The sequence below is a fragment of the Rattus norvegicus genome, chromosome 2 (genome assembly GCF_036323735.1).
Source record: "Rattus norvegicus strain BN/NHsdMcwi chromosome 2, GRCr8, whole genome shotgun sequence".
In the NCBI taxonomy this organism is placed as follows: domain Eukaryota; kingdom Metazoa; phylum Chordata; class Mammalia; order Rodentia; family Muridae; genus Rattus; species Rattus norvegicus.
This window is the reverse complement of record NC_086020.1, coordinates 243571700-243580199: the sequence shown is the minus strand read 5'-3', so window position 1 is coordinate 243580199 and position 8500 is coordinate 243571700. Positions and strand designations below refer to the sequence as shown.

Here is an 8500-nt window from a genome sequence, read left to right as displayed (position 1 = left end):
TCTCCAGGGAGAGAGCATGAGTGATGTCAAAGAAAGAGGCCTTTCAGAGGGGTAGCTGTTGAAACTCCAGATGTGGAAAGCCAGACCAGTAACATAAAAAGCAAAAGAAGAAACTGAGAAGGGTATTTGTATATGTTTATAAGTAGGAAAGAGTTTATAAGGAGGAAAGCAAGGAAACAAGCAAACAAACAAGACTTAGGGATGATTTAGACTAACCCGCAGCCTGATAAAAAGCTTAGTTTGTTCCAAGGACTAAGTTTTTTTTTTTTTTTTTTTTTTTTGTGACACTTGAACTAGAAGGTTGAACAATTTAACCAAGAGCAGTAGTATTATTACAAGACTCAAGTAAACTATGAAATATGACATTCTAGAACAACTTGTTACAGTAAAAATGACTCAGGAGGCCGAGTCTAAGTGACTCACGTGTGCGGCTTGTCAGACCATCTGACAGCCATTACGTCTGACTCCAGAGCTCAGGTCGGTTAAAGCATGCTTACCCCTTCTGCTCAGTAAAGGCTTTAGATGGATTGTATTTTATTTTAGGAATAGTCTAAGAATTAATTCATTCTTCAGGGAGAGATCCCTTGTTCACATCAACATGCTGGTCCCGTCCCATAGATGGTGGGTTCCCTGGAAAACGTGGGTATCCTGTAGCATTTTATTCAGCATCACAACTTGTTAGGAAAATGGTGCCTGTTGTATTGAAAATGCCCAGTGATGGAGACTGATTGGTCCTTCTCTGAGAAGACATCACCTGTTGCAGAGAGGAGCCCCTTCAGAAAATTTTATGGAAAGCAATATCTACAATTCCCAAGAGAGTCAGCAAGGGAACACCATTCTGGTGGGATATTAAAAATTTTATCTACTGTGAATTTCCTTTGAGAAACTGATTGTATACTTCACCATGCTTAGAGTTAAACTCCAGAATCACTTAAGTCACCGGGGGCTGTACATTTAGAAGTCCTTGGAGAAGCAAGTAGATGATTATGTGGTAAATCCCTGAGGAATGTGTCAAATCAAACCACTGGCCAGATTCCTAACATATGAGTTACCCAACATAAGAGAAAAGCATGCTTAAAAGGGTCTCGTTCATAACATTGAATTTTCCTTTGGTTTGGTTATTTGCTCATTCAATAAACATTTGCTGGATATCTGTTACGTTCCCTTTGTTCTATAAATCAGTGACTGATCTGATGATAGACATTGCTTAGCAAAGGTGTCTTACACAGCATATTGATGAATGATGATATAGTCTCTGTTGTCCAAGAACTTCCATTTCTATTGGTCAGATGGTTTGGAGGACAGAAAAAAATATTCTAAGAAAAATGCCGTAGTTTCAAACTATATTGTGCAAAGGATACTCTACGAAGTAGCACAAATGTGCAGACCCTAGAGTCGGAATGTTGACATGCAGGCCTGGCACAATCCTTTGGAATGCACTTTGCAATAAGTAGTTGAGGTAATTCCTTTGCAAGCGCCGCATGTACGGCCTAAGAGAAGTGCTGTTTTAGCCTTTCATCAGACTCCAGGAAAGGCTCAAGTACACGGTTAAATGGTCTTCATTTGCACTCCACCATGGTCATTGCTGTCGTCATTTAAAGTAGAGATAGGTCAAAGGGAGGAAAAGGAAAAACAGAACAAAGCAGAACAAAAGCCTTCTATGGCCCAGGGAGGAGGAGAAAGTATGAGAAAAAGTAATGTGGCATTGGCTGGGTTCTTCCTGATCGCAGGAGGTGACATGTTCTTAGATTACTTATGTGGATTCCCCTGGTAGGTGAGTGGGGTTGATGTGGCCAGGTGGTTGTGGAAAGCAGTGATATCATATTTAAAAATCACAATAATTGGTAGTTGAACAATGTCCTCAAGGCTTAAATTCCTCCTCCTGAGCTTCTGTTTCTTTTTTTTTATTGGAATTTTATATATTTACATTTCAAATGTTATCCTCTTTCCAGTTTCACCTCTGGAAACCCCTATCCCATCCCCTCTCCTCCGCTTCTATGAAGGTGCTCCCTCTCCCAACCACCTACTCCCACCTACACTGGGGAATCAAGCCTTCACAGGACCAAGAGTCTCTCCTCTTATTGATGGCAGAAATGCCATCCTCTGCTACACATGCAGCTGGAGCCATGGGTCCCTCCATGGGTACCCTTTGGTTGATGGTTTAGTATCTGGGAGCTCTGGGGAGTCTGGTTGGTTGATACTTTTGTTCTTGTTATGGGGTTGCACACCCCTTCAGATCCTTCAGTCCTTTCTCTAACTCCTCCATTGGGGACCCTGTTCCCAGTCCCATGGTTGGCTGTGAGCATCCACCTCTGTATTTGTCAGGCTCTGGCTTGCTTTTGCTGACTGTAACTGACACAGAGTAATCCATATAAGATGTGACATTTCCACAAACAGCTTTGAAAAATGAAGGATGCATACATAACACAGCAGCCTCCATTAGTAGTAAAAGGTCTCTGCCTTCCCTTAACTTGCCTTCATTGTACACTGTCTAAGTCATTGTTCTATTGATGTCAAGAGACACCATGATCCAGGCAGCTTGTTAACGATGCGTTTGATTGGGAAATTTCTTAAGAGTTTCAGAGGGCCAGTCCAGGATCCTTAGGAAGCACAGCTGGTGTCAGGTAGGAATGGCACTGTAGCTGTATTTGAGTCCTTACATGTTGTGACAGCAACCACAGTGCAGAGAGCTAACAGGGAATGATACAGGCTTTTCAAACCTCAAACCCCACCCCAGTGATGACCTGGGGCCATCAAGACCCATACAACAAGGCCATATGTCCTAATCCTTGTCGATGGTTGTACCTACTATGAACCAACGTTCAAACATATGAACCCATGAAGGTCATTCTCATTCAAACCATCACACACACACACACACACACACACACACACTCAGTTTAACGCTTTTTAGTTTCCAAAGTGCAAAACTGAGAAACTCATTTGTGGGAAAAAGAAAAGGAAAACAAGCAAACAAACAAACAAACAAGAGCTCGTATATGTGCCCTGTGCTCCTAAGTGTAATTGAGTCAGAACTCCTGGTTTTAATTTGCCTTTCACAGAGTAGGGGTAGAGTTAATCTTGGCAAATCTACCTTTACTGTGGCGTTAGCTATGAGAGTTAGAATGTTCATTCAGCAGTAGCTAATATTTTGGAGGGTGGGTCTCCATATTCTCAGTATTACATTGGTTGAGAGCAAGAGAATAAGCACGCTGCAGTGGGCCAGTACTGATCAGCTCAGCAATACAGAGATGGATAAATTTCCCCTGGGCATACCACAGGCTCCGTGTGTGCTGAGTCTGTGTTGCTGAAGTGAGCCAGTTGAGGTTGTGCTTTAAGCTAATCATGAAGTTTGAGGCTAGAGCAGAGGCCATAGGCCATAGGCCATAGGGCAGAGGGCAGAGATTGGAGTTTTTTGTCTAGCTGCTACCATGTGTATTGAAGGGAGTCTGGCCCCTAAATTATGCCTCACTGTGAAACTTTTAACTCTACCAGGCAACATCCCAGGGTTGGAAACCCCTCCTTGTATACTTCTCCAATCATATGCAAGGGGTGAGCTAGTCCTAGACTACTAGATGAGATCAGCTTTAGGAACCACCATCTTTCATGACCCTGGTCAGTTATCTTCCTATTTCTTTAGGCATTGGCTTCCTCAAGGATGGGGTAAAGGTTTTACTTTAAATCTTTTACAATTTTATTGAAGTAGAGTTCTCTCATGATGTGTCAGCATATAATGATTTAACACAATGACCCTCTGGCTTAAGCACAACATGGTATACAGAGTTACCGCGCCCTATTCTACTATGGAACATTTTCCCACCCCTCAAAAGAAGCTGTGATGGTTTTGCCAAGTTTTGGTTTTCTGTCTTTTTCATTTAAACATTCTGGCTACTTCATATCAGTGGAATGCATGCTATAATTTGGATAAGTGTCTCCTAGCAGTCCATTGCTGGAAGTTGGCTTTCAGCTAGTGGCACAATTGGGAACTGGTATAGTTATTAAGAGGTGGAGATGAATGGAGGAGGGTGAGAACTTTCTGAGGGGGTGTCTTTGATGAAGACATTGAGAATTTGACCTATTTCTCTTTCTTGCTTTTTAGCTGGCTTGAGAAAAAGTTTTGTTATTCAACAGACACCCTAGCAACATGTGCTTCGTGACCCCAAGACCAAATGATGGTAGACTGAGATCTCCAGTGTTGTGGCCAAATAATCCTTTCTCTTTAGAAGGAGGTTATCTCAGGCATTTGTTACAGTAAATGGAATGTTGACTAACTGGTTTTGGATATTGATTTGATTACATTAAAGATTACGCAGCAAATTGGTAAAATATTGTTTCTTCTTGGCTATCACATTATTATCAGTGATTCAGTAGACACTGTGCACCTCTTCTGTTGAAAGGGAAGCCGTTTGGCTTCTTACAATGTGCTGTGTTGGGTAGGTCCAGATGAGATGCTTAGCAACCGAGTCAATAGACTGTATGAAGAATGCTTGCTTTCAATGCAAGTCTACAATGTTGATCAATGTTGGTCTGCATGGAATCTAAGGAAAGAAGGGACTTTTTTGCTGATTTTTAGTGCTGGGAATCCCATCTTTCCTACTTTGAATGTCAGAACTTCAAAGCATCTTGATTTTTGAACTCTCTGATTCCTAGTGGAGAATCTACAGGTTCCTGGAACATTAGACTTGATCAAAGAGATGCACTGTTGACTTCTCAGATTTGGATGCTTATAGTCTTGACTGAACTGACTTACTGGTTCTTGTGGTTCCAAATTATGGGTGCAGCCTACTGTGGAAGTTTTCAGCCTCCATAGTCAAATGGTCTAGTTGCCTTATAAATCTCTTGTTCTTGACTTTCCCTCTCTGCTGTATAGTGGCTCCATCTTTCTGTAGAACCTTAGTTAAAACAACATACAAAGCCAAAATTCAACAACTAATGTTTTTTTCCCCCATATACAGTTAGCTTTACTCGTGGTTTTTAAATTTCTCCATAAAGTGCTTGATTTACCTTAGCAACCTCTCATTTTATCTTGAGGACACTCATTAGTCTTCCTTCCTTCCTTCCTTCCTTTCTTTCTTTCTTTCTTTCTTTCTTTCTTTCTTTCTTTCTTTCTTCCTTCCTTCCTTCCTTCCTTCCTTCCTTCCTTTCTTTCTTTCAATAATATATCTTTTATTCTTTACTTGCTATTTTTAAAATTTTTTTTTATCTTTTTTATTTTACAGTCCAGTCTTTATCACCCTCCGGGTCTGCCCTCTGGCTGTTCCTCATCTCATACACCCACCTCCTTCAGGGGTCCAAGAGGATGTCCCCGACCCCCACACCCACTCTACCAGACCTCCCTACTCCCTGGGGCCTCAAGTCTCCCCAGAGTCAGGTGTATCTTCTTTCACTGAGGCCAGACCAGGCATCCTCTGCTGTGTATGTGTTGGGGGTGGGGGACTCATATCAGCTGGTGTATGCTGCCTGGTTTGTGGCTCAGTGTCTGAGGGATCTTGGGTATCCAGGTTAGTTGAGACTGTTGGTCTTCCTATGGGGTTACCTTCCTCCTCAGCTTCTCCAGCTTTTCCCTAATTCAACCCCAGGGGTCCCCGGCTTCTGTCCATTGGTTGGATGTAAGTATCTGTATCTGACTCTTTCAGCTGCTTGTTGTGCCTCTCTGAGGACAGCCATGCTAGGATCCTGTCTGTAAGCACACCATAGCATCAGTAATAGCGTCAGGCCTTGGAGCCTCCCCTTAAGATGGGTTCTAATTTGGGCCAGTCACTAGGACCTCCTTTCTCTCAGTCTCTTCTTTTTTGTCCCTGCAGTTCTTATAGACAGGAAGAATTCTGGGTTAGAGTTTTTAACAGTGGGATAGAACCCCATCCCTCCACTTGGTGCCCTGTGTTTCTACTGGAGGTGGACTCTACAAGTTACCTCTTTCCACTTAGGGTATTTCGTCTAAGTTCCCTCCCTTTGAGTCCTGAGTCTCTTACCTCCCAAGTCTTTGGTATACTCTAGAGGTTCCCTTCCCACCTCCCAAGGTTGCCTGTTTCTATTCTTTCTTCTGGCCCTCAGGACTTCAGTCCTGTTTTCCCACCCCCAATACCTGATTATGTTTCCTTTCCCACTCCCTGTCTCCTCTCCCACCCAGATCCCTACCTCCCTCTGCCCCCTATGATTGCTTTCTTCTCCCTTCCAAGTGGGATTGAAGCATCCCCACTTGGGCCCTTCCACTTGTTAACCTTCCTGAGTTCTGTGGATTGTATCCTGGGTATTGTGTACTTTTTTTTTTTTTTTGCTAATATCCACTTGTTAGTGAGTACATACCATGCATGGAGGACACTCACTAGTGTTTCTTGTTTTATTTTATTTCTTTTTAAAGAATACTTTTTCTAGATAAAGAATTCTGGGGCAACATTATTTCGTTTTAGTACTTAAAAAACATTAGCTTGTTCTTTTTCATGGGGCTTCCCAGGCAGTTGGCTACATCAAGATGAAGCTGAGTTATTTCTTCCCAGCCACCAACTGTCAGAAACTTATTGAATGACAGCGTAACCTTCCTATGCTCTGTGATAAGTACATGGCCACAGAAGTAGCTGCAAATACTCTGTGAAGAGTAGAAGGGTTATGTGGTCTGAATCAGTGGTAGGAGTGGCAAACAAGGTGTTCCATGAAGCAGGGTGTTTTGAACCATGGCAGAATGTTGCCTGCTATTGAGTAAGGGGCATTCTTGTTGTAGATCAAGGAGAATTGGAGACAGGAAGCACAAGTCTGTCCATGACTGCATTGTGGATGCCAGTCTAAGTATTCTCAACTTGGTTATTATAAAGACAGGAGAGAAGGAAGGGGATTTGTGGACTGACTGATACTACCGTGCCTCCTTGTCTGGGACCTAAAAGAACCAGCAGAATCCAAATTTTTTTTTATCTCTCTAAACAAGGTGATATCTGCTAGTATGTTGTCATAAAGCTCGTAAACAAAGAAGGTAAGAAGCTCAGGACCAAAGCACCCAAGATTCAGCTTCTTGTGCAACGCAAACACCAATGTAGTTCTCTGAAGAAACAATGTACTAATAAAAACAAGGAGAAGGCTGGAGAATATCCTAAGTTTTTGGCGAGGAGAATAAAGGAAGCCAAAGAAAAGCATCAGGAACAGATTGCTAAGAGATATAGGTTGTTCTAGCTAAGAGCTTCTTCTTCTGAGTTCAGTCAAAAATAAGTCTTTTAAGAGTATCAAGTAAGCAATGTAACCTTGAAAAAGCAACAGCAGCAGCAGCAGCAGCAGCAGCAGCAGCAGCAGCAGCAGCAGCAGCAGCAGCAGCAACAACAACCAAACGAAATGAACAAGCAAAAGCACTCAGCTCAGCTCATTCTTTCTGTTCTAGTGGCTAGAGTTTTCAAGGAGAAATCATTTGTTAATCTCATTGACACTCCCTGCTTTGGTAAGAACCACTCCCTCTGACTGCTCTCAAGACTTTTCTTTTGTATTGAGAGTTTGCTTATGTGTGAGTCTTCTAAAGCGTTTCTTGAGCTCATTTGTGGACTGGAGTGTATAGGGTCCTGTCTATCTGTCCCATTGCTCCCGTTCTTCCTGGCTTCTGTTGCGTGTCTGCTGGTATGGTTAGCAGTGCCCCAGAGAGCTCTTCTTTTTTCCATCTCCTGCCTCTTTCTGCTCTTAGCCCAAATCTCAGTGGACTTGTGTTTTAAGTTTGTCCATATTTTTTTCCCACCTGCTCTAATCTGCTTTGAACTACTTTTGTGGAATTTTCCTTTTAGTTGTGGTCCTGTTCCCAGCAAGTTTCTTTTTTATTACTTTTTAACAATAGCGATGTCTCTATTGACTTATAAAGAGAAACAAGGTATGAACCATTCCAGTGATTTCCTTTAGTCTCTTGTCCACCATTTCTTGGAGCTCTTTGAGAATATTTAAGGTAATTGGGCTAAAGTAATTGTCTAGTAAACCCAGTTTGTGAGGTTATCTGAGGATAATGCTTCTTTATCAATTTTTTCAATTATGAGTCTTCTTGTCTTATTAATTTAAAATTATATGTATGAGAGTTTTCCAGGCATATGTGTGTGTGTGTGTGTGTGTGTGTGTGTGTGTGTGTGTCTACTGTCTGAGAGGCCCAGAAAAGGCAATGGATCACCTGGAACTGGCTCTTAAGTGCTGAGTCAACTTTCCATCTCCAAGTCTTCTTTTCTTATTTTGTGCATCTATTATATTTTCATTATAAAGACAACATCTTAATCATTCAGTATAACTCTGAGAATACACCCTTCTCTGTGTACTGCTATTGTCTGTTGATTTTCACAATCAGCCTTGTGAAGTGGAAACTTCTAGTTTCTTTGGAAAGTTAGTTAGGTCAAATGTTGTTTTGCTGGGGCACACAGACGAAAGGATGTCTTGCTAAAGCAGACACATGAAAGAATGGTTTCTTAAAGCAGGCACAGGTGAAAGGATGCTTTGATTTAGCAAACACATGAAAGGATGCTTGATGAAGGAGTATAGCTATGACCTCACA

The 8500-nt window shown here is 42.0% G+C and overlaps 1 pseudogene; it reads left to right on the top strand.

Moving 5' to 3' along the window:
* Positions 1-6472: 6472 nt before the first annotated feature.
* LOC108350295 (40S ribosomal protein S6 pseudogene) lies at positions 6473-7197 on the top strand (annotated as a pseudogene).
* The last annotated feature ends 1303 nt before the right edge of the window (positions 7198-8500 follow it).